Source organism: Pelophylax lessonae (genome assembly GCF_965119305.1).
Source record: "Pelophylax lessonae genome assembly, chromosome: 5".
Lineage (NCBI taxonomy): Eukaryota > Metazoa > Chordata > Amphibia > Anura > Ranidae > Pelophylax > Pelophylax lessonae.
The window spans coordinates 493,218,376-493,245,534 of record NC_138772.1 but is presented as its reverse complement, the minus strand read 5'-3'; positions in this window follow the sequence as shown (position 1 = coordinate 493,245,534).

Below are 27,159 nucleotides of genomic sequence, written 5' to 3'. Positions count from 1 at the left end.
AGTGAAAGAAAAGGAAGATGAGAGAGACAGGATCAAACAGCCTTTATACACAATGCAAAGGATTAACCCCTTAGGTTCCACAGGAAGTATAATAAGCATGCTTTATTGCATATACACACCGATACACTGATTTTACTGTTGTGTATTTAGTAACACTTTAACATCCCCTTTCAGAGTAAAGGGCAAACCTCATAAAAAGGACCACAAGAGGGGTGGGATGTGCTATCTTTAGGTTCTCCTCGTCGTCTGCCTATCTAATGATGCATCCTCTCTCTTTTTATAGGTGACAGCTCGTGTCAGAGGACCGTTTTTGGACAACTGTCAATTCATCAACTAATCACCAGTAAGTATTTATTTTAATTTTTTTTTTAAAAAGCTTCCAGCAGTTTCCATTGTCTGCTACAATCCCATAGGTGCTGAGGTGGGGACATCTTAGGCCCCACCCTTCACCTTTCGTATAACATATAAAATCTATATTTTGTATTTGACATGCATTTGTGAAGCATTTTTAAATAATCTGGAATCCAGGGTTTTATTTTGCACTGGACCTTATGCAGTGATATATTCTTTGTACATGACATTTGCAACAGAATTAATGGAAAGTATGCTTCCAGGTACATGGAATGTGTGTATATGCATTGTGTATTATGTTAAACCCAATAAAAAAAATATAAAATATTGTTTCTTACCAGTCCTTAGATGTAGTGGTTGCATTAGTTTTCCCTGATCAGGCTTTTATTTCTTTATTTTAACCTAGTGATCTCATCAGTAACACGTTTTCTGTCCAACTGTATGCATGGAGAAGCAGCATTATCACCATAGGACATGACTTCCATGACTTCAGAAGTGACATCTCTTAAGTAACATCACTGTGTTTGTGGGCTTCCGCCAGTATAGGGCTTCCTTCCGTCTTGAACATAGATATCAGATCTTCCAGCGCCCCCCCCTATACAAAGCTAGCCGACAACTTAGCTTGTTCTGGAACCTTCTCCTTTTCTGCTAACCGGACCTTGGATCCCGGTGGAGGTTTGGATGTCCCAGACTGCAGAAGCATCCCAATGCTTGCCACCAATGTAACGGAATCGCGACCCACACTGTGTTTGTGGGCTTCGGTCAGTCTACGGCTTCCTTCAGTCTTGAACAAAGATATCAACTATTCCAGCCGCCCCCATACAAAGGTAGCTGACAACTTAGCTTGTTCTGGAACCTTCTCCTTTATTGAACAACTCACACAGTTTATATACAGCATGGACATCCCTATCAGATTACCACACACAGGTCAGGGGTTGCCTGATTACATTATCAGATGATATTGTATACAGAAATAGAATTAACCTGAACTAGTTATCTAGCCATCTGGACAGAAACAACATGTGAGTTCATTAACAATTAACAATGGGACAAACAGGCTTAACGGAATCCACATCACACCTCAATACACAGACAATGGGAAGAGACCACCAGTGACAGACTGTCTGTCTCTGACATTGAAGAACATGTAACAGAGGCAAATGTGATTAGCTCTTTCGATCAACATGTTTAGAATCAAACAGGCCAGGAATAGTACTCACATTTACATGGCTGACAAATATAACTGTTTTACTTGAAGCAATCGAAACCATATTTTCAGTGTCCATTAACCCTCCTCTTGTGTTAGGGTCAAAACTGACCCGTTTTCAGGTTTTGAATGTCTATAAGTATCACATAAATTTGTTTATTGCATCAAGATTTTTTTACTTTGTCAGGAACCTCTATTTAAACAATGTAATAGAAAAATAATCCTTTTCACTAAATTATAAAATACTGTGGTGAAAATTAAGACGTTCATGGTGTTAGGGTCAATTCTGACCCAGTTATAATATAGGATTTTAGGACACTAATAAGTTCCAAAACTGAAATCATAAACACTCTCTCTGCTTAGTAACAGTGACAGCCAATCCCCTCTCAACCCTGTGAGCTGTAGTTAGGGAGGGGCCTATCTCTTTTCCTGCTTGTCTGCTTCTCTAAATAAAGTGAAGAAACATAGGACAAATTCATTTCAGAGTTGCTGACTTTATTTTACCATTTTTTAAATTTGACAATGAGAGGTATGCTATCAAAAGAAAGGTCTAGGGGTCACACCAAAAATATTAAAACCAATCTTTTCAAGGATAAAGAAGCCTAACAAGGTAACCAAGAGGTAAGAAACAAATTTGATGATAAATAATTATTCAGAGGGTATTTTATGGCTGATTTAAAACACGGGTCAAAACTGACCCTAACATCATGGATAGTAACGGAATTCTAACATAAGAGGAGGGTTAAGTACCTGTCTTTTACTCCCAGTGATGGTAAGTCCCATCACACTACCCTTCTAGAATAGCCAAGTAACATACCTATAATAAGAGGAGTAGGAAGCTGAACATTATCTAATATTAGCTGCTACTAAACAACATGTTTCCAATGGCATTTAGTAGCAGGCCCTGCTATTTCCTTGGTTCCTCTTATCTCATGTACTGTTAGTAGAGTTAATTTTTTGCACTGATTAGTTTATCTTTTGACACCATGATATTTAGAAAACTGCAGTTTTTCTTCTGTACCATTATCCAGAAACAGGAGAGAGTTCATCAGCTCACTGTCATTAAAATATGTATGTTTTCACCCTTGTGAGCTAAATACTCAATAGAGACTGTTTGTTATTTCAAAGCTGATATATGCTAATATCCCAACTCGGAGCAAAGCATTTGACATTTAGTTTTCACTCTCTTTCCACTTTACTGTGACTAATTAATATGTTAATGAGGGTTACTGTGCTTCACGTAAGCCATCCAGTCTAAAGGAATAAAATAGAGCTGTGATGTGGGGAAGGGGGTTGGAATTTAAATAGAAATATGTGTCTCTTTTAAAAGTAAATGAAAAGACTTGCAAGATGACATCAATGGAGCATTTTAACAATTTGAAAGTTTTCTGTTCTCATATCGCATAAACAACACTGCAGAGTACATAATAATAAAATATTTTCAAAGCAGATTTTCAGCTCTCAGCATATTTTTCAAGTAAAGAATGATTAGAATTTTTGCTGTGGTTTTATTGCTGTGTCCACTACAGGAAATTCTCCAAAGTTCCTATGTGGTCAATGGGACAGGAAGGGACACAAAACGGGGGACACCAATAAAAACCCTCATGAGCTCTGTTTAGTTTAAAAAATATGTAAACAGGTTTTGTCTGGAGTTCTGTATTAGAGAAATAGTCAACTTCATCTTTAAGATGTGTAGCGCTACCCTCTAAAGGGCCGCTGGATTTTGTTTTCCCCCTTCGCCTGCACACTTGGGCAACATGCATTTTCAGCAAGCACAATAATCCAGTCCATGAGCTTGGTTTTGATAATTTATTAGGGGAATAGAACTTGGATGGGGTTAGGGTGATATGGGAATGAACTGTATTTACTGATGAATCCTGAGGACAGCTTGAACTGCTCCCAACTTTCAGAGTAGATCCTAGACTGTACTCCCTCACAGAATAATCCCTAAGGAATAATCACAAGTTCTTAATGGATCCTTAAAGTACAAGGCCCAAACAGAATGCAGTTTTTTCTTCCTTTATGTAAAGATGCCAGCACACCCGGCATCATTAGGGCTTTCCCCAGCAGGGATGAAGGTAAGCTGTACACTGTCCCCTCTGAATGCTAGCAAGATCTTGCACCCGGCTGCTTTCTACCTTTTTGGCTTTGGGGGGTGAATAGGTAGAGGTTACTCACTCAATCCTTTTAAATCCTGCTGCATGGTAGTGACTTCTGTCCAGGCCTCCTGCTGTACAGGTCCCACTTGCTTGCCAGGGTGTCTCCTGTATGAGAATGAGGGGGGTGAGGGTCCCTCCCGGATTCTTCTCTCTCCTCCCAGCACACCATCCAATGCTATTGAACACCTTCTGCCTGGAGACAAAGGGGTCCCCAGCACAGGGGTCCCCTTCAGGCCTCTGGATCCTGAATTCTCTCACCCCACATGTCCAGGATCTACAATATTTAAAGGCCATTTCCCCATCTTCTTTGCCATACCTGCTCAGGGATTGGCAGAAATCCCTTTAATATTCAGTCTCTTATCTCCATTCTCCCCACCCACTAAGTTATGAAACTTACTAGAAGCTTCTAGAAACCTTGGAGAGGCAACAGAGACTCATCCTGCAGAACCTGCCAGCTAAATTACACTGAACTTCCCTCGACCCCAACTGAACTGACTTTACAGACTAAAGTGAAGTCCAACTAAAGTTGCCTAACTATCCCAACTATGTATGTAAGGGGGTGCTACAGAAGCTTGCAGGAAATCTTAGATGTCCTAAACCAATGTTTTTCAGTCAAGGAACACTTTCAAATTCTGCACCCCATTCTAAAATGTAAAAAAATGAACTTAATAATTTTACATATTGCAACACCATCCACAAATGTAGGACACCAAACATCAGAGGTGATTTATTCTTACAAAGCAAATACACCTTTGCACATTGGTACCGGCTAGTATTTCAGTGTTTCTCTTCTCCCTCAGTTTCTCTCCCTCATTAAAGCGTTGTTATCCCAACACGCCCCCGCTGCACGGTGATTCAATGGGAAGCTCAGTGCATTGCTGCTTCTCCTCCCACAGCTCTAATGCAGCTGAGAGCAGAGGGAATGTGATCACTTATAAAAAAGGAAGCAAAGGGTATTTATAAGATTTTTTTTATATTTATAAACATATGTTTTGCCTTTAATTTTTATTTTAAACTGAATGGGTAGTTTTAGGTGAGGGTTTACAACTACTTTAAGCTAATGGGACTCCAGTGCTGACGGAGAAGGGGAGAAGAGAGGCAAAGAAGGAGCATGCAATTTGCTCCTTATCAACCAATGAGGTCATTGGTTGTTAGGACGCCGGCAGCTGGCTGCATTGCTGGCTTTGTGTAACAAAAGGCAGGTGGGATATACTTGCTGGCTTGTGGACAATTGTTGGGCAATTTAAGGCAATGTTTAGGCATTTTTCCAGGAAACCCCTGAAGAACCTAGAAAGCACCCTGGTTAAAAAAAGGCTGACTAATCAACGTCTTCTACATTTTACCAGGTGGTGTTCAACCATCTCCATCTTTGCCAAATCCTGTAAACATACCCTACATAAAGTAGACCAAATGTTTTCATCCAGCATTCCTCAAGAGGCTGCAAGAGGTTCCTTAAGCAAGGGGCAATTTACGCCCCCAATATAAGTTCCTACTGACACCAATAATCTTTTTAAGCTATCTATATTAGGAAGATTCTTCCACAAAACCAAAATTGTAAGGAGCATTCTTCCCACTGACCATCATGTTTAGTGAGCTGTAGATATAGAGAATTAGTAGTAGGGGTTTACAGAGATGGGAACGTTATTTCAAGGGTTCCTTTATGTTAATAAAGTTGAAAAGCACTGGATTAGACTGAATGAAGTGCATTTTTTAAATAGCAACTGATAGAGCCTGTATTTAATATTTTATACCAGATGCCGTCATCACTTGTTTGCTAAGGTTGGTGATTATTTGCTAACCTTTACATTGCATCCTCTCTAATGACTATGCAGTAAGTCGTCTATAACAAACACTTTTGAACAGCACTGATAATAGAAACCAACACATAAGCTCCTACTCTATACATGACGTTCTTGGTAATCATAAAAGGTGTGAAAAAATATTATGAAATAAAATAATCACTATTGTGCATAAGTTTTAGGCAGGTGTGAAAAAATGAAATTCAAAGAACTTCAGTGCAATCAATTTAGGAGAGAGTATAGTACTATCACCATATAACAGAAATGTGACTAGTGATAAATCCACTCAAAAAAACTGATAATAAATCACTTCAACCCCAAATGTCTGTGTTATCAATATGAAACAATAGATTAGTGTCAAAACTACTGTTCACACCTCTTGTGTTCCTACAATTATACATACTACATAAATATATTCCAAACAGTGCCATGCAGTACCGAAAACGTGTAAAAAAAAAATGATATCATGTACTGAAACTAATATTCCAAAAACCACATCATGGTGCAAAATGTAGATAAATGAAACTAAGAGTAAAGCAATTAGAAAAAGTCTCAGGTGTCAGTGTGATTTTATAACCACATACTAAATGTTCCTGATATTGTGTTTATTCAATGACAGTAATGTCAGATATTTCCAACTCCTTGCTGTGTTTCTATTCCTTCAATTTTATTATTTCACCACATGTATGTTTACCAGTATACTTTGTATAATTAGACTTTGACCCAATATCAGATCTCGTGAGCTGCTCCTTAAAGTGGGATCTCCTGTGCCATGGTTGTCATGCCTTTTCTCCACTTCGCTGGAGTTCTCAATCCACCTCTATATTCAGTAATCACACGATGAATGTGTAAGATTTGTTCAAAAAATAATAGAATATACTGTATAGTGCCCTTTGAATATAAAAATGTATTTTTTATTAAAAAACGATATGATACATAACTTATTTTGTGTGCTAACACTGGTGCACATCAGAATACAAACATAGTATATTGAAAACCTCCAACAAAATGGCTGACTGCACTCTTCTGAGTTCGCAGTGACATCATCGGCTGCTTCCAACACGTTGCGTCATTAGATCACGTGATTTCATGCCCTGTTCAGAATGAAGGCTGCATCAAATTCCTCTGTGTCTTCATGCATTCCCAGACAGACTTAATGATCTTAACATCAGGGCTCTGTGTGGGCCAAGCCATCACTTTCAGGACTCCTTGTTCTTCTTTACACTGAAGATGGTTTTGAATGACATTGGCCATATGTTTGGGGTCATTGTCCTGTGCAGAATACATTTGGGGCCAATAACATGCCTCCCTGATTGTATGGCATGATAGATAAGTATCAGCCTGTATTTCTCAGCATTTAGGACACTATTGATCCTGGTCAAATCTCCAATTCCATTTGCAGAAATGCAGCAAGGGACCTCCACCATGCTTCACTGTTGCCTGCAGACACTCATTATTGTATCATTTACCAGTCCTTCTGCCTCCTGCTACAGCCAAATAATTAAAAATTTGACTCATCTGTCCAGAGGACCTGCTGCCATTTTCTGCACCCCAGTTCCTACGTTTTTGTACATAGTTGAGTCTCTTAGCCTTGTTTCCACATCCTGTGCATTAAAACATAGGAACTGGGATGCAGAAAAATGGCAACAGGAGCCCTGGACTAATGAGGCAAAATCTGCAATATTTGGCTGTAGCAGAAAGCAGTTTGTTTACGAAGGGCTGGAGAGCGGTACAAAAATGAGTGTCTGCTGACAACAGTGAAGCATGGTTGAGGTTACTGGATGTCCATGAAGACTCATTAGATGCATGACGTCTAGGCCAGTAACTAGCAAGCAGCTGAAGAAATGTTAAAAAAAGTTTAAAATAAGTAAAGATATATTATACCTTCCTATCTATTTACTAATGCTAGCAGCATATGGATGTTGACGTCGATTTTCATTTTTATGTTGATTGAGAGAGTTTGGGTTCTGCTTTAAGAATCTTATGAATACATTTAAGGAGCCCATTCAGATCTGTGATCATTTTGTTAATGTGACATTGTACACCACAACATACCTCAATAACATGCACCTAGCCAGCCCACCCCTAAGGCACACCAATGTACCTTGCTAGTGCACCACAGCTTGCAGATGGTTTACAGATATTAGTAACCCTACGCTGTAAAAAAATGGTACATGCTCATTAAAATGTGCATTGTACTGCATTGGCAGCCCATTCACAAATAAATGGCTGGCTGAACTCTAAGCATGTTAACTTGTAATTCTGAAATACTGCATGTTATCATGTATGCAGTAATGTGTTATTATGTATTATTTCTGATGAATCATGTACATTGTGACAGCCTTATGTGGCAAATATCTAATCTCAATAGTAGCCAAGAAAAAGAGATGGAGTAATTGCTGTGGGACACTAAGGGTTCCAAATAGTGGATAATCTACATAATTATTACAAAAACATGGCAGAGTAAAATATGTTAAATATAATTAAAAGGCAAACACTGCAAAAATGATTGGTGAATGGGTCAGATGTGGTTCCCTCTTTGCTTGCAAGGTGGTGAGTATAGCCTAATTACGGTGACCCTGGTTTTTTTTTAGCTTCCCTAGCCTGCAGGCAGCCATACATAACAGGAATCAATAGACATCTTGCTCATTGGGTATACTGAGTCCCTGGAGTTTTGAACACTCTGTAAAGGCCAGTACACGTGATCAAATAATCATACGTAAAAATAGTGCTTTCGAATCAATCGTACCATAATCTGATCGTTGGTACACAGCTTTTGAGAGCCGATCACGACAGTTTATACCATATTATCCAATCAGACAAGCAAAAAAATTTCTCTCGTACAATACAAGATCGTACGATTTTCATTTAATCATTACAGTTGTCCTTCCAAAATACAATACTAATGCACTAAAACACATTACATCACTTCTGAATTTCTATTCTCTTGTACGAGAATTTCCATCACTTTAGTAAACTCTTTATTTTCGATATGAGACTAGCATACAAAAAAATGGACGATCATTTGTCCGATAATCTCATTGTTTGTAAAAGGCATATGGCTAAAAGTTCATGAACACCTGACCATCACAGCTATATAAACATTTTGAAAATTTATTCCAAAAAATATGCATTAATAGAGAGTTGTACCCTCCTTTCCCCTTTGCAGTTACAATAGAATCTACTCTTCTAGGAAGTCTCCATGATATTTTTTAATGTGTCTGTGGGAATTTGTGTCCATTCAGGCAATAAACCATTTGTGAGGTCAGGTTCTGATTTTAGACAGGAAGGCCTGGTTCACAATCCGTGTTCTAATTCACCACAAAGGTGATTATTAGGAATTAAGCCAGGGCTCTGCACTTGACACTTGAGTTCCATCACACCAAACTCCACTAATCATGTCTTTATGGGCCTAGCTTGGTATACTGGGGTATAGTTACGCTGGTACAGAAGAAGGTCTTCCCAAATTGTTGTTGTGCGACCTGGCTTACAATCTGTGTTATAATTCATCCCAATGTACTTGAGAAGGATTGAAATCCAGGCTCTATGCAGGCACACTAAGTTCCTCATCACCAAAATATTAAAACCATGTCTTTATGGACCTAGCTTGGTGTACAGGAGCCCAGTCATGGCGAAACAGAAAAAAGCTTTCCCCAAACTGTTGCCACAATTAAAAGTCCACATTTGTCTAAAATGTAATTTTTGCTTTTGCATTAACAATACACTTTAATCCGTCCTTGGAGACATAGAAACGTGATCCCATTTGGAGGAATGGCAAGAAAACTTCTAGCCATATAGTGTATGTAAATAGCAATTTTACCCACTGAAGTCAAACTTGCTTGCCCTTATCCCATAACTGGAAGTTCTGCAAAGTATCAAACCATACATACTGGCACCTCTATTTGTACCTGCTGCAGTTAAAGTGATTACAGGTTCACTTTATTGTAGCTACAGTGGAGCTAATAAAACGTTATCTAAAAATATACAAAATGTTGACTTTGTGACTTCTCCACAGTTGCAATGTATCCTGAACAGAGTTACCATTCAGTGAATGTTAAGGAGATTTTTTTTTCACTTTTAGTGCAGTAGCTGAAATAATTTTATACTTTAAAGCCGCAGACCAGTTTTACTAGCCCTTAATAATATTTTTAGATTGGCAAATAAGGCGCAGTATTCTTCTTCCACTTTTTGAAGAGTCTTTTATTGTATCTGCTTAACACAATTGATTTTAAGATACACTTAACACATCACAGAGAAAGCTCTTCATTTTCAGCCTCTCTGAAGCCTGGAGACAGAAATACGATTTTCCAGGAACAGTGCCTCGTCTAGGAACCCATAACTAATGGATCTTACAAATAAACTTGTTATATAATACAAGGGAGAAATAGATAGCTTTATTAGGTAAATATATAATAAAAATGTATGCACTGGTTTATCAGCTTTGATATTAATGTCCAGTAGGCAGAAGCGGCTCTAGGCCTTGTGAGGTCTCAAGCAAAACCTAGACATGAGGCCCCACTCACGCCCATAATCGGAAAAATGATTCAAGCAATAAAAATTAACAGCATAAATTGCATATAGTAAGAGCCTTAAACCCTATGAACTATTAATTTACAGTTTCTAGAATTTTCTCTAACCAATTATGCTTTGATCAAATATAATTTAACATAGGGTATGTATATATATATATATATATATATATACACACTGTATTTATCGGTGTATAACACGCACTGGCATATAACACGCACCTCAATTTTAGGAAAAAAGCTTATAATTTTAAATAAACAGCATTGAACTCAGAACTATTTTTTTTTAAGGAGGCGGGACTTCCTATGACAGTAGCCGCTCGTCCTTCCTTCTGCTCCGCCCGGCCCGCCCCCCTTCTCTTCCTCTCAGCGCTGCCCGGCTTTTTTTTTTTTTTTTTACTATATCGGCGTATATAGGCAAAGCGCACTGGCGCTTTGCCCTCCATTTTTAGGAGGATAAAGTGTGTGTTATACGCCGATAAATACGGTGTGTATATATATATATATATATATATACACACACACACACACACACAACTCACACACAGAGTATATTACAAGCACCAGACATTTATAAAAAAATGTGCAGCTACTACTAGCATTGTGTTTAAGTTATAACAAAAGTCAAATTTCTCTCATTACCATTAGGTCAGGTAAATATAACCCAGCCGACACAGAGTTCCCACTTACATCAGAGTCTGCAGGATTCCCCCTTAAAGTGCAACTTTCATGTAAAGGAGAATGCTGCTGATCATGATGTAAGGGGGAATGCTTCAGACTTTGGTGTAAAGGGGAACTCTGATGTAAGGGTGCTCTGGTGACCAGAGATCACCTTATATTATATCAGAGCGCACAGGATTCCCTTTTGCATCAGAGTTCCCACTTACATCAGGGTCTGCAATATTGCCCTTTACATCAGAGTTCCCCTTTACATCAGAGTCCATAGAGTTCCAACTTGCATTTAAAAGAGGAACTCTGATGTGGGGGGAACTCTGGTGACCACAGACCACCTTCTGCAGAGTGACTGCACTAAGGTAAGGGGGGTTACTGATATAAGGAGAAAACTTTATATCAGTGCCCCTTACCTTACTGTATTCACTCCCCTTTACATCAGTGACTCCCCTCAGACTGACCTTGCAGCGCTGTCACTGACCTCCTCTCAGGGGCATCGTGCAGGTCTCAGTCAGAGAGTCCTCTCCAACTCCAACTTGATGGCTCTGGTATAATTCTTCCTCCTGTGATACCAGCCCCGGCAGCTCTACCACTCTTGATTCCTCTGTAGGCCCCCCTCAAAGACTGCAAATATGATACAAGAGATGATCCGAGACTGTGCAGACAGGATACAGGAGATAGTCAGAGACTGAAGACATGATACAGGAGATCGTCAGAGCCTGCAGAAATGATACAAGAGTTGGTCTGAGACTACAGACATAATACAAGAGATGGTCAGATACTACAAACATGATACAAGAGATGGTCAGAGACTGTGCAGACATGATACAGGAGAAGGTCATAGACTGCAGACATGATACAGGAGATGGTCAGAGATTGTGCGGACATGATACAAGAGATGGTCAGAAACTGCAGACATGATACAGTCAGTAATTTATTCACTGCACCGGAGCAGTGGATTATGGGGCGCTGGTGATGTCAGAGCCCTATAAACAAGCTGTCAAACTCAGATAGAGAATTGTTAGGCAGAGAGAGTCTTAGATTACTCAGCTGCCTCGGTGGCGTAGCTGGTAGAATCCCTGGCCAGCGGGTGATTAATAGTCACTTACATTTAAGCCTTTAAAATGAGGACTTGTGATTTTTCATGTTCGTGTTCGTATGGTTGCTAGAACATTTCCCCTGTTCAAGATGTTCTGGTGTGAACCGAACAGGGGGGTGTTCGGCTCATCACTACTTGCAACCATCAGTGGTTCTAAAGCCCAAACATTTTTTACCCTAATGTATTCCCTGCTCTAAGGAAAAAAATGTTTACGTAGTATCATCGCCCCCCACTTCCACACACACATTTACTTATCTGAGCTCTCACTGTATCCGGCACTGTGCCCATTTGTAGCGATTCTCTCCACTCTCATAGGCTTTTCTGAGGCAGCAGGAGCCATTGGTTCTTACAGCTGTCAGTCAAATCATGTGATGAGGAACTGGGGGGCGGGGATGTATGAATAATATGCAATGATACTGCCATTGAGGTTCTTGTTCAGGTTATTCCTGTTACTGGAATGAAAATAGAAGGGACATTTTCTAAAGGGTACCTCTGCCTATTAGCCTAGAACAGTGGTTGCCAACCTTTCGGACCTTATGGACCACTAAACTCCCAATATCGAAAACTGTGGATCACTAACATGAATTTTACATGCCTTATACACACAATGCACAAGCTCTCTGCCCTCCTTCCCCTGGATCACACTGCTGCCTTATACACACAATGCTCCGGCTCTCTGCCCCCCCACACACACACACTCTGCATCACATTGCTACCTTACACAGACTCATCATTGGATCTCACCTCCTTATCCAGCCAGTTGCCACGAGCTCCATGTTCCCTCCCACAGTCTGATCAGAGCTGCCATTAAGAGTCTCCTCCTTATTCACCTCCCACTCTCTGCACTACTCCTGGGACTACCTGTGTATTCACAGGAGCTGGAACTACAGAGGAGGCATCGGGCATCAATCTGCACTGACAGTCAATTCTGCATTGAGAACAACACTGGACACAACTTGGGCAGTATACATCCGCCACAATATTGATTTGCGGCAAAACCCCTTTGGACCACCAAATTTTTCTTATGAACCACTGGTTGGCAACCACTGGCCTAGAAAATGGCCATTACTATTTTTGAACTTTCACCTCCTATTGACTTTGATGAAGCTTGGATTCAGCAACCAAATTTCAGTAATGTTTGCTGAACCAGTGTCAAACCAAACCCAAACCCAGGTCATGCATAGTATGCATGTATACATCGTTAAATTTATTTTTTAATGCAAGCACTAAGCACATGAATTTCATTCTATATCAGCCTCCTATAGTCCAATTACAGTAGAATGCAGACTGGCAGAGGGAGAAGCAGAACAAGGAGCCATTTAATTGTTCTGCAGCACTCATATACTAACAAGTAAAATGCTGATAGGAGAAAAGTGCAGAGTGACAGAAAGATGAACTCCTCAGTCTGCTGCTTTTCCTTTCATTGTCCAATCATAGGCTGGGGAAGAACAAGACCTGTAAATGTTACTTCAAGTAGAACTATAGGCAAAACCTTTTTTTTATAATTTTGGATAGAGCAAGGGAAGGTTATAACCTCTGTCAAATTTTTTTTTTGCCATTTGTGTCCCATTGTGGAGATTTCCCTTCACTTCCTGTCCCATAGCCAAACAGGAAGTGAGAGGAAATCCCTGCAAGTTAAGGGAATTCTTTGGGGATCCAAAGGTCACCAGAAATAGTGTCCCAATTAGAAGATTTACCCTTTATTACTTTTCTGGGGACATCCCAAAGTTTGGGTTTTTCCTTTACTTTCACTTTCAATGATAATGGTAAACAGGACAAATAGAGAGGGTGAATCTCCCCAACTGACAGGTGTTCTAATCCCTCTCCACTCCAAATCTAAAACTAAAGAGCTTTGCCTTTAGTAAAACTTTAAAGTATAAATCCAGGCAAAACCTAACCAATGATAAACCCGTTCTCTGCTGCATTCTAAACCTAATCAATCTAACCCTGTAAAGCAAAAATCGTTATACTTACCTATTTTGCAGCCAATCTGGTCCAGTCCCAACATCAGCTGTCAGTGGTGGCTTCGCTGTGGAGCCGGGTGCAGAAGAGGCAGCCGACAACCGAAGCCCTTTAGTAACCTTATGGATGAGGTCACTTCCCAGCCATTTCACAGCCGTTGTTGGTCCTCTCCTGAGACCAGCTTCCTCCTCTGCAGACTGGATCGGATAGGCTGCAGAATAGGTCAGTACAGCGATTTTTACTTTACAGGGTTAGAGAGATTAGGTTTAGAATGTGGCAGAGAGCAGGTTTAGTGTTAGTTAGGTTTTACCTGGACTTATCCTTTAAAGTAGAAGACCACCCTAACACTAAAATCCCTGCATCTACAGGCATGCACGATCTAACACTAACCTATTTAGCCCTGTATAGAAGAAATCCGTACACACACCATTTTTGAAGTCGATCCGGCCCGATCCTACGCTGAGCTGTCAGCGGCGGCTTCACGTGTAGGCGGGTGCAGAGGACACAACCGACAACGGAAGCCCCATAGTAAGTCTATGGGTGACGTCACATTCAATTCATTTCACAGCCGTTGTTGGCTGTCTCCTCTGCAGAGCTTTTGCCGCTGGAGACCGGATCAGATTGGCTTAAAAAAGGTATGTATGCTGATTTCTTCTTTATAGGGTTAGATAGGTTAGTGTTAGATTGTGCATGCCTGTAAATGCAGGGATTTTAGTGTTAGGGTGGACTACTACTTTAACCATCTCCGGAATACCCATTGTGTATTTATGTCGGTACTTTGATGTTAAATACCAGGGTTATGGCAGCAGCTAGCTGCCATAACCCAGGTATTTTTCTACACAGATGGCAATCCGGAATCTGATAAAAATGGTCCCGGTGGCGGATTTGCCAAAGGATCACTTTTATGAGCAGCGGGAGAGGTGCTCACCCCCCTCCCACGCCGTTTACTGTTCGTTTTCTCAGCTTACCATAGCCATCGGAAGCAGGGACAGCAATCCGATTCTGTGCATGGATGGGCAGGAAGTTGAGGGAAAGATGGCCCCCCACTCAACTCTATGCTCCTGGAGGACTGGAGCGACGTCAAATGTCACTTCCGCCTATTGGCCTTAAAGAGGCAATTTTTAAATGTGCCCCATCTCTCCAAGCTCGCGTACAGAAGCGAAGGCGTACGTAAGGAGCGCCCACATATGTAAACAGTGTTCAAGCCACACATGTGAGGTATCGCCGCGATCATTAGAGCAAGAGCAATAATTCTAGCCCTAGATCTCCTCTGTAACTTTAACCAGGTAACCTTTAAAAATGTTTAAAGCATTGCCTATGGAGACATGACATGTTAGGTATCAATTTACTCTGTGAAACGTCATCTTTCTTTCGCATTAAACAAAAAAATTGGGCTAACTTTACTGTGTTTGTAAGACCGCAGCACAAATACCGTGTGACATGAAGTAGCAAATATCTAATCTCAATAGTAGCCAAGAAAAAGAGATGGAGTAATTGCTGTAGGACACTGAGGGCTCCAAATAGTGGCTAATCTACATATTTATTACAAAAACATGGCTGAGTAAAATATGTTAAATATAATTAAAAGGCAAACACTGCAATAATGATTGGTGAATGGGTCAGATGTGGTTCCTCCTTTGCTTGCAAGGTGGTAAGTATAGCCTAATTACGGTGACCCTGGTTTTTTTTTAGCTTGCCTGGCCTAGAGGCAGCCATACATAGCAGGAATCAATAGACATCTTGCTCATTGGGTATACTGAGTCCCTGGAGTTTTGAACAATCTGTAAAGGCCCGTACACGTGATCAGAAAATCATATGCAAAAATAGTGCTTTCGAAGCGATCGTACGATAATCTTTTCGTTAGTACACAGCGTTTGAGAGCCGATCACGACAGTTTATCCAATATTATCCAATCAGACAATTGGGTTTGACACCTCCAACCCGCTTGACATTATAGGTGCTGACATGGTAGTTCAGAGAACAGGAAATATGAAGATAAAGAACCAGAATGAGATTCTGAGTCTTAAAGTCCCAAAAACACGGAGCAACTGAAGACTCAGAATCCTATATCTCAGAAATGTCAGGGATAAATAGATATATTAATATCTAACTAAAAAAGTAAATAAATATGACTGTAGTAATAATAATGCAATTCTGCTTATGAATGTGTGAGAGTTACAAATCAGACATCTAGCACTGTATTAACTATAGATAAGACGATCAGATCTGACTAAGCTGCATGAATGTAACAGAACATATATATATATACAGTGGGTACGGAAAGTATTCAGACCCCCTTAAATTTTTCACTCTTTGTTATATTGCAGCCATTTGCTAAAATCATTTAAGTTCATTCTTCTTCCTCATGAATGTACACATAGCACCCCATACTGACAGAAAGAGTGAAAAATTTAAGGGGGTCTGAATACTTTCCGTACCCACTGTATATATATATATATATATATATATATATATATATATATATATATATATATATATATATATTATATATATATATATATATATATATATATATATATATATATATATATAATATATACATATATATATATATATATATATATATATATATATATATCAATCTTAGATATAACCTTGAAGAGTGCACTCTATCACCTATAGGGGGGCCCCTTTGTCTCTGAATTAAGTTGTGAGTCTCTTCTTGAGCAAGGCCTTGCTAATCTTCGCCGGCAGCAGGAGCTCAAATCATTCTATGAATGATATTTGTAATCCAAAGGGAAAAAGAGGTACTTGTATCCAGGATCTGACTAAATAATATCAGTATAACTTGCTGTATATATAATTTCAGCCTTCCGGTTCACCACACACTAGGCAAAATCAGCAGTGTCTTATGGCTACCGCCCCGCTATGTTATAGTTCCCTTTGTAATTGTACTGCGTCACAGGCCCGTTCTCTGTGTCCATGAACTGCTGTGCTCACTACAATCAGGTATCTCTCACCCGATCCTCTGACTCCTCTCTCCGACAGTCCTCCGCATCAGACCGGTCACTCCTCCACAAACGTCCGCCACCTCTCCCAGGTGTCTCTGTACTAGGCCATGGCCTTGCTCGCTCTACTCCCCGCAGCAGGTCTCCAGCTCTTTCCACCTCACACGCGGTCCCCGAGGCAAGAGAGCCCATTATTTATAGACTCTCCCATTATTTATAGACTCTCCCATAATCCCCCGTGGAACCCACAGCTCTCTGGAAGTATAGTTCTATCTGGCCCACTTAACACAGTCTTCATCCTCCTCTGGACTACATATCCCACAATCCATCGCGCCACTCTTCAGGAGAACCTCAAAATCCGCAGTAAACTTAAAGGAACAGTATATCAGCCATAACTACGCTGGTAGCAGTTTCCTCACTTGCTACATCTATATATAATGTTTGGAGGTTCTAAATAATTTTCTAGCAAAAAATACTTGTAAACAACAAATGTCAGAAATAGGCTTGGTTCTTAAGTGGTTAACTGCAGCAGAGAAAATCAGGTCCCCTGCCCTGTAAGAAATGTGCTGTGTTGGGGTGTGTAAATCTCAGGACTGGATGAACAGTTACAGAAATAAGCACCCTTTGTAAAACTGTCCCCTACTATGTATTTCATCTTTGTATGTTGCTGTTTGCCTGGAGTCCGTCGTTAAAACAAAGAATTAGTAATTACATTTTCTAAAGATTTCTGTCTTGACTGACATTTTCTTTTCGCAGGAAAACACAGATTCAAAATTACCCTTACAATGCCCCGCTGTGTTTTGATTATTAACAGATTGGAAGTCACTGTTTTTCTAGTGTAATGTACAGTAATCAAAGTAAATTGGGAGCATTAGTTTCCCTGTAAATAAAGTGAGCCAGCATGCAGTACATCAGTCAGATACAAAATAGCAGGGTGAGGTACAATTATTAATTATCAAGCTTAAACCATCATGTAGATCGATAAAGAGAAGTATCCAGGGAGCAGCACATGGCAAGCATGTTATATAAACGGCAGTGATTTGCCTAAGAGCAATAATGTGTACAACAAGCAAAGTATACAACCCACAGGGGCACTTGTGGCAGATATATGTCACTGGTCATTACTCTTTTCATATACAGTACTTTTATTCACCTTGAAACAACTATGAATCTGCAATGGGGTATTTAGCAGGGTAGATGAACATTAACCACTTAAGCCCCGGAAGATTTTACCCCCTTCCTGACCAGGGGGTATTTTGCGATTCGGCACTGCGTGATTTTAACGGACAATTGAGCGGTCGTGCAACGCTGTACCTAAACGAATTTGACGTCCTTTTTTTCCCACAAACAGAGCTTTCTTTTGGTGGTATTTGATCACCTGTGCGATTTTTTGATCACGCGCTATAAACAAAAAAAGAGCGTCAATTTTGCAAAAATAACAATATTTTTCACATTTTTTATATGAAATTCCCCCCAAAAAAAAAGTAAAAATCAAAATTTTTTAAAATTTTCAGCCAATTTGTTTTATGCTACATATGTTTGGTAAAAAAAATCGCAAAAAGCGTATTTTGATTGGTTTGCGCAAAAGTTATCGCGTTTACTAACAAAGGGAAAGATTTTTGTCATTTTTGTTGTTTTTTTTTTTAACGCGTAATGGCGGCGATCTGCGATTTTTTTTGCGGTACTGCGACATTGGGGCGGACAGATCGGACCCTTGACTGACATTTGTGACACTTTTGGGGTTACCAGTGACATTTCTACAGTAATCAGTGCTATACATATGCACTGTTACTGTAAAAATACACTGGTTGTGAAGGGGTTAACTTTATTTGGGAGGGAGGGGCTGTGTGTATCCCTAGGGGCGTGCTTTCTACTGTGATTGGCTGTGGCTTGAGCTGTAAGGACACTGATCAACGGATCTACATACTAGATCCGTTTGATCAGTGTCTTTACAGCGAGGAGAATGACAGGTGGCTTGTTTACACAAGCTGCCTGACATTCTCCCTCTCCCCCGCCGATCGCAGAGTGACCGGCGGACATCGGGTCCGCTGGTCACACGAGCGGGGGGGTCCGTGACCACGCGGGAGCGGGAGCGCACCTCTGGGGGCGCGCGCTCGCTCCCTAGACCCTCACAAGCTAGTGACGTAGCCCTACGTCACTTTGCCTGTGAGGGGCTGACTGCCGACGTAGATCGGCGTTAGGCAGTCGGCAAGTGGTTAAACACAATGATCATAGCTGTTATGTATTTGAAATTTTTACTATTATTGCACTCTCCTCCGTATAACCTTCCTTCTATCAGACAGAGTTGTATAAAGTACTCGAAACCCATACTTGAGTAAAAGTACAAGTGCTCGGTCAAAAAGTGACTTGAGTAGAAGTGGAAGTGCTCGATCAAAAAGTGACTTGAGTAGAAGTACTAAAGTATTCAACATTTTTTGTACTTAATTATTGCAAGTAGTTTTTTTTTTTAATTTTGCTACTCAAGTACTGAAAGTAAAAGAACCAGTAGTTTTGAAAAAAAAATTGCTACTCAAGTACTGAAAGTAAAAGTACAAGTACTGTGGTATGTAGTTATTAAAGAAAGAAGTCAAAAGTTTGAACATCATATTGTTTTTTATTATTTCAAATGCAGCTTTTATTTATACATACAGTAGCATTTATTTTCATATGCACTGATAATACACATGTTTTGAGCTTCATGAAACCTGCCATCTACTGTTCTGGCAGTGGTAATTTTTATAATAGTAACGAGTAACTATGCAGCACAAAAAAAAAATATCGGAGTAGAAGTATTGAAATCATTGAAAAAATGTAGTGAAGTAAAAGTGGAAGTAGGAGAAAAGAATTCTACTCTAGGAAAGTACAGATACCGCCTTTCGGTACTTAAAGCGGAGTTCCACCCTGGATTTTTTTTTTTTTTTTTTAATACCCCCGGGACAGTCAGGGCTAGTGCATTCCACAATGGCTAGCCTCTGATCTGTCCCGGGTTGCACTTACCTGTTAGGACAAATACTTACCTTGCAAACGTCTTGTCCAGCGCTGCCATCTCAGATGTGGGCAGCTTGAAGCCAGCGCGTCCTCTTCGGCGTCTTCTTCCGCCTTCTTTGGTCCCACGATGCTCTGCGCCGGCCCCGACGTCACTTCCGGGTCGCGCGCGTCATCCCTCCACAGCTTCTGGGCATGCCCAGAAGCTGTTTAGAAGGGGATGGTGCGCGCGACCCGGAACTGACGTCGGGGCCGGTGCAGGCGCAATGATTCCTGGGAGCTATGACGTCCAGCTCCCAGGAATCATTGCAGAGCCAGGAAGTGACGACGGGCCGCGGCCGAGGAAGGAGGAAGAAGGAAGTAAGGTAAGTATATTTTCTTCGCTACAAGGTAAGTAAAAAAAAAAAAAATATGCGATTATCCATTTCTTTTTCAGGTGACCCGGAGCGAGAAGATGGAGGTAAGTATAAAAATAGGGTGGAACTCCACTTTAAGTACAGTAGTGAAGTAGTTCTACTTAGTTACTATACATCTCTGCTATCAGAGGGGGCATTCCTAATTTTAAACCATATTTTGTGTATCCCTTGTTCCTACTGAAATGTTTATATTGCTTTTAAGAGGAAATTGTCTGGACAAAAATATAAAACATAAAATTAAAAATTTTGTGAAGACTGGGACATTTTGCCAAAATTTTGCTATTTTAGCTAATCACTTTAAAGTCAATGGGAAAGGCAAAATTCAGGGTTTTTTGTTGTTTTTTTTTTTTATCCACTTCTGGATCGGAAGATTTTCTCCCTTAACCACTTGCCTACTGTGCACTTAAACACCCTTCACATCCAGGCCAATTTTCAGCTTTCAGCGCTCTCACACTTTGAATGACAATTGCGCGGTCATGCTACACTGTACCCATATGAAATTTTTATCATTTTTTTCACACAAACAGAGCTTTCTTTTGGTGGTATTTAATCATCTCTGGGTTTTTTATTTTTTACAAAAAAAAAGAAAAAAGACAGAAAATTTTGAAAAAAAAAAAAAAAAGTTTTTCTTATTTTCTGCGAGTAAATTTTGAAAATAAAATTTTCTCCCTCACTGATGTGCGCTGATGAGGCGGCACTGATGGGTACTGATAGGCTGCACTTATGGGCACTGATAGGCTGCACTTATGGGCACTGATGAGGTGGCACTTATGGGCACTGATGAGGAGGTACTAATATGCCGCACTGATGAGCACTGATAGGCGGCATTGATAGGCGACACTGATAGGCGGCATTGATAGGCGGCACTGATAGGCGGCACTGATAGGCGGCACTGCTGGGCACTGAGAGGTGGTACTGCTGGGCACTGAGAGGTGGCACTGACGGGCGGCACTGATGGGCACTGATAGGCGGCACTGATGGGCACTGGCGGATGGCACTGATGGACACTGACGGGTGGCACTGATGAGCACTGATGGGCGGCACTGATGAGCACTGATGGGCAGCACCATCAGTGCCCACACTCAGTGCCCATAGTGCTGCCAGTCAGTGCTCATCAGTGCCTAGATGAGCAGGCACTGATGGGCACTGACTGGCAGCACTATGGGCACTGATTGTGGGCATTGATGGGGGCACTGATGGCGGGCAATGTGGGCACTGATGGGGGGGCAATGTGTGTGGTTTTTTTTACCTTCAGTAATCAGGGCACTGGTGATCAGTGCCCTGATTACATTTGTCTGTGTCCCCAGCGGCTGTCGGCTCCCCCTCCTTCCTCACACTGCAGTGTCTGTGTAAGGAAGGAGCGCCGGCGATGAGAGATGATCTCATATGTTTACATATGAGATCATCTCTCATTGGACGGCTTGATCACGTGGTGAATGGCCGCTGTGATTGGCCATTCACCACGATCTGTGATCGGGAGTGCGCGGGAGTGCGGGGGGGGGGGGGGGCGTGTCACTGGAGGCCGTTTAAAAACGGCCTCCCGAAAATTCGAGTCCGCGCTGCAGCCGTATATAGGCTGTAGCGTGGATGGGAGGGGGTTAATGACCAGGCCATATCTTGCAATTCGGCACTGCATTACTTTAACGGACAATTGCGCAGTAGTGCAACGCTGTACCCAAATAAAATTGATGCCCTTTCTTTCCCACAAATGGATCTTTCTTTTGTTGGTATTTGATCACCTCTGCGATTTTAATTTTTTGCGCTATAAACAAAAAAAAGCAACAATTCTGAAAAAAAAAAACCCTATATTTTTCACTTTCTGCTATATAACATTCTCAAAACAAAAAATTAAAAATCAAAATTTTTTAACATTTTAGGTCAATTTGTTTTCTGCTACATATTTTTGGTAAAAAAATCGCAATAAGCATATTTTGATTGGTTTGCGCAAAAGTTATCGCGTCTACTAACTTTATGTAATTTTTATTGTTTTTTTTTTTTACTAGTAATGGCGGCGATCTGTGATTTTTAGCGGGACTGCTGACAGATCGGACCCCTAACTGACATTTTTGACACTTTTGGGGGGACCAGTGACATTACTACAGTAATCAGTGCTAAAAATATGCACTGTTACTGTAATAATGACACTGACAGGGAAAAGGTTAACATTGTGGGTGATCAAGGGGTTAAATGTGAACCTAGGGGAGTGATTCTAACTGTGGGGGGGGGGGGGGCGTGGCTAGCAAAATGATCATAGAGACCTGTGATCCTATATAGACGGATCACAGGAGCTCTATGATCATTCCAGAGAGAAGAACGGTCAGCTACGTTTACAACAGATGACCCTTCTTCTCTCTCAGTGGGGAGCGATCACGGGTGTCAGGCGGCAATCAGAGCCCCCTGCCCCGTGCATCCGAGTCCCTGCTGACGAGTGGGGGCAGGAGCTCGTGACCGGTGGCGCGCGCTCTCCCCCTAGCCGCAGCGCGCGACCAACGTAGGTCTATTTATGCCCGAGTGGCTGTCAGTTGTATAACATATACCATTATTCATTTAAAGGGTGTTCGACATCAAATGTATTCTATCTATTGTTTAATATGTTGTACTTTGACTACTTGTTCTTTAATATAATGCAACTTTGTACTTCTTCCTTGATGCTGTTCGGTTGTTAGTCACTGCACATGCACTGTTCCATGCTATTTCCCGCCCCCCCTGCAGGGGTCACCTTTACCCTACACCTCCAACGGATGTGGGGTCTCTGGGCTGGCCGAGACAGCGGGACAATGTTCCTGCCCACATCCGGCCTGGTGGCTGTGCATAGCTGCCATTGTGGCTGATTATTGCACAGCACGGCGCATGCTCCGTTCTTCGGACTGCGCCATTAGGGACCTGGCTCGGCGTGATGACTTCACATCCACCCGGATGTGCGTCATCCCGCCGAGTTGAGGGGAGGCATTTATAGCAAGACACCGGCATCAGCATTACGGATGCCGCTGTTTCCGCCATCAGTTCGACACAGAGGTAGGTACTGGGGAGCCTGGATGCCGCATTTTGAACACCATTTTAGGTTAAATTCCTGACCATGTCCTTTTTTCAGGTTACGTAGTGCTGGTGACGATAGGGGGATATTGTGTCCTCTTCCCCCCCTCCCTTTCCCTCTTCCGCTTTTTGGGAGAAAAAGCTGCCTTACGGATCTAATTTTTAGATCAAGGTTCCAGGCACCCTAAGATCGAGTCTGAACTTCAAGCGCTTTTTGTCCGGCCTGATAAATTATATATCCTCCAAGGCATGGTAAGCCTAGCCCCATAATCCCTGTTGTTAACTATGAGGGTCTGGCTGCCTTTTACCAATATCAATCTAGTACCTCTTTGCTTCATAGTGAGCCACACCATTTATGTCACGCTGATCAGTTACAGCTCTGCAAGCATTTTGGCAGTAATACTGACCTTCATTGTTTATATACAGGTATTACTTTTTTGTAGGGGTAAAGAAATCTTTCTCTTTCCCCTTTTTTGTTGTTTAAATTTTCAAATCTTAGTATTCCTATCAAACTATTTATTACTACCTATTGCATGCCTATATCCCCTCCACATCCGTTGGTGAGGCGTTTATTGGGTGGTGGCCTATCCCTGCATGGGGCGGACTGAGCATGAGACACTGGTGTGCATGTGTCTGAAGTGACTCCCTAAGCATTAACTGTTTTTGCTGTATTTTAATGTATACTTTTTGTTACACAGGATTCTCAAGGCAAAACAATATATCTTGTACCAAACCCCTGAAGAAGCGGATCTAATCGTCCGCGAAACATGTTGGGTTGATGCCAGGTGCTCAATTGACCACCGGTTATTGTTCTATATGTTTATCCTAAATTGCCTGTACACTTGCCTGTATGTCTACATATGATATAGTGATGTATGTTCTGTACTTTGATTGTATGTCTCAGTTACATGTTTTATTGTGATTTTAAATATGTTAAATAAACTTATATTTTATATACATTAGTTGCATACTTTTCAGATCTACTGTACCGTTAAAATCCCACCAGCCCTCCTTCCCTCTTTTTTTCCCCCCCTCTCTTCCCCTCTCTTCCCACCCGTTCTTTTTCCCCTTTCCTTTTTCTTTTTCTTTTCCCCTCTTTCTTGCCCCCCTTTTTTCCATTTTCCCCTTCTTTCCTTCTCTTTCTCCCCCTCTTTTCTCCGTCCCCCATCCCTCATTCACGTTCCCTCCCTTCCCTTCCGCCCTTCCTTCCCTTTTTCCCTTCCTCTCCCCCCCCCCCCTCCTCTTTCTTCTCCCCCCCCTTTTTTTCTTTTATTCCTTACTCCAGGTCTCCTCTTTTTCTTTTTTTTTCCCCTTTTTTCTTTTCACCTGTCCTTCTTTTCCCACACTTGTTCCTTTTTATGTCTTCCCCCTCCCTTCATTGTGAAACATAGTCTCAGTGTTGTGATCTTACACCCAGATCCCACACAGACTATTTTTCCTTTAAATAGTATCATTTGGGATGTTGGTACGTTTTTATCGATCTATAACAAACACCAACCTTTAATAGATACCATGTGATTGATGTGGTCAATCACAGCAGATCACATGACAGTTGTACACAATGTAAGGCTTTGTTACATGCCTTTCATTGTGTACTATTGTGATGAGCTATGTGATTGCTCACAGTCATCACATGGTACAGACAGGGTCAATCACAGCTCTTCTGTACCATGTGATTAACTGTAGCCAATCACCGTTAATCACAATATTAAACACTGAATGAGTCGTTTTCATTCAGAAGAAATGGTCACTTATAAATGTACATTCAGTGTCCACCATCAAGTGGATGTAGGAGGAGTCCCCTGTAGTGCATTTGCACATTTTTCCCAGCAAGGAGTATTATCTCCAAGGGTTAGAAAGGTTGGATTCATCTCTTTTTCATGGATAGTGTAGGACCCACTGATAATGGGGTACTTTGACGCAGTAGTGGGCTTGAGCACGATATGGCCATATGGTGGGACCAAACCCCCATTTTTATTTATGGACTCTCTTCAGATTTGGTAGTAATTTCTTTTGCATTTGCGCGCTATTCTTTTTTAATATACATGTCTTTTGGTTCATAGCTGCAGCAGCTTTGGAAATACATGGGTATGCTCCCCCAAATTTTTTGCCTGTTTATTATGTATTCGGTCTGACCAGACTATCGAGGTTGAGCAGCCCTCCCCACCCCCCACATACACCTGTACTCAATCAGTGTCCACCATCAAGTGGATGTAGGAGGAGTCCCCTGTAGTGCATTTGCACATTTTTCCCAGCAAGGAGTATTATCTCCAAGGGTTAGAAAGGTTGGATTCATCTCTTTTTCATGGATAGTGTAGGACCCACTGATAATGGGGTACTTTGACGCAGTAGTGGGCTTGAGCACGATATGGCCATATGGTGGGACCAAACCCCCATTTTTATTTATGGACTCTCTTCAGATTTGGTAGTAATTTCTTTTGCATTTGCGCGCTATTCTTTTTTAATATACATGTCTTTTGGTTCATAGCTGCAGCAGCTTTGGAAATACATGGGTATGCTCCCCCAAATTTTTTGCCTGTTTATTATGTATTCGGTCTGACCAGACTATCGAGGTTGAGCAGCCCTCCCCACCCCCCACATACACCTGTACTCAATCAGTGTCCACCATCAAGTGGATGTAGGAGGAGTCCCCTGTAGTGCATTTGCACATTTTTCCCAGCAAGGAGTATTATCTCCAAGGGTTAGAAAGGTTGGATTCATCTCTTTTTCATGGATAGTGTAGGACCCACTGATAATGGGGTACTTTGACGCAGTAGTGGGCTTGAGCACGATATGGCCATATGGTGGGACCAAACCCCCATTTTTATTTATGGACTCTCTTCAGATTTGGTAGTAATTTCTTTTGCATTTGCGCGCTATTCTTTTTTAATATATAAATGTACATTGCACAGTTATAAGCAATAATAGTAAGTAAAAAGTGTAAAAAAAAATTCCTCATCACTGTCCCAGAGTAGTACAGTGTTACTGTGGTAACACACTGTATTGCCCTGGCCACTGTATGTAAAAAAAACTAATTGCAAAAAAAAAAAAGAAGAGGAAATGGAATAAAAAGTAACAAATATTTTAAAATTTAAAAATATATATTTTTTTAAAATACTGTCACCAGTCCGTGTCCCTGATCACTGTTATACCAGTTGTATGATGACGCTGTACTGCACTGCTAACAGTATGTAAAAATGTGTTAAAAATTGTGGGGGAAAAAAACATTTTTTTTTTTTAAATTTCCTCATTTTCTAAAATAACAACTTCAAAAAATTGCAATGCCTCTTACTAAATACCTTGGACTGTCTACTTTCCAAAATAGGGTAATTAGGGGGATATTTGTACTGTCGTTTTCAGGCCTCAAGAAATGAGATAGGCTGTCAGTTCATCAGGATTGACCGATTTTTAGATATATACCATCATTTGTGGACTTTCCTACAGACTAAATAATATACACTGATTTGGGTTATTTTCCCCAAAGAAATGTAGCAGAATACCATTTGACCTACATTTATTTGCAAAACCACCGAAAAAAAGTTTGTAAAAAAATTACAAAAATTCACATGAGTAAAGTGTTGCATGACTGCACAATTGTCATTCAAACTGTACTGAAGCTGAAAATTGGCCTGGGCAGGAAGGGGGTAAAAGTGTTCGGTATTTAGGCGGGTAAACAGTTACTAAACCCAGGACTCTGCATTCACTATATCTGGTCTTCCACAGTACACAGAACATGAAAATGTGATTATTTTAGTAAATATAAACTGCTAAATAGCTTTTTTCATCAGCAGTATACAGCTATATAGCAGTCTTGTGACTTTTATCAGTTTTTGGTTAAAGCTTGTAGGAGGAGTTTTTATTCTACTCTGACTGTCCTATGAGGCTGCTGGACCCTTGACCACCCAGTCTGGACAGTGCTGATTGGCCCTGTGCTGATCACATGCACCATCACAAGAAAAAAAAAAAAACTCTCTAGAA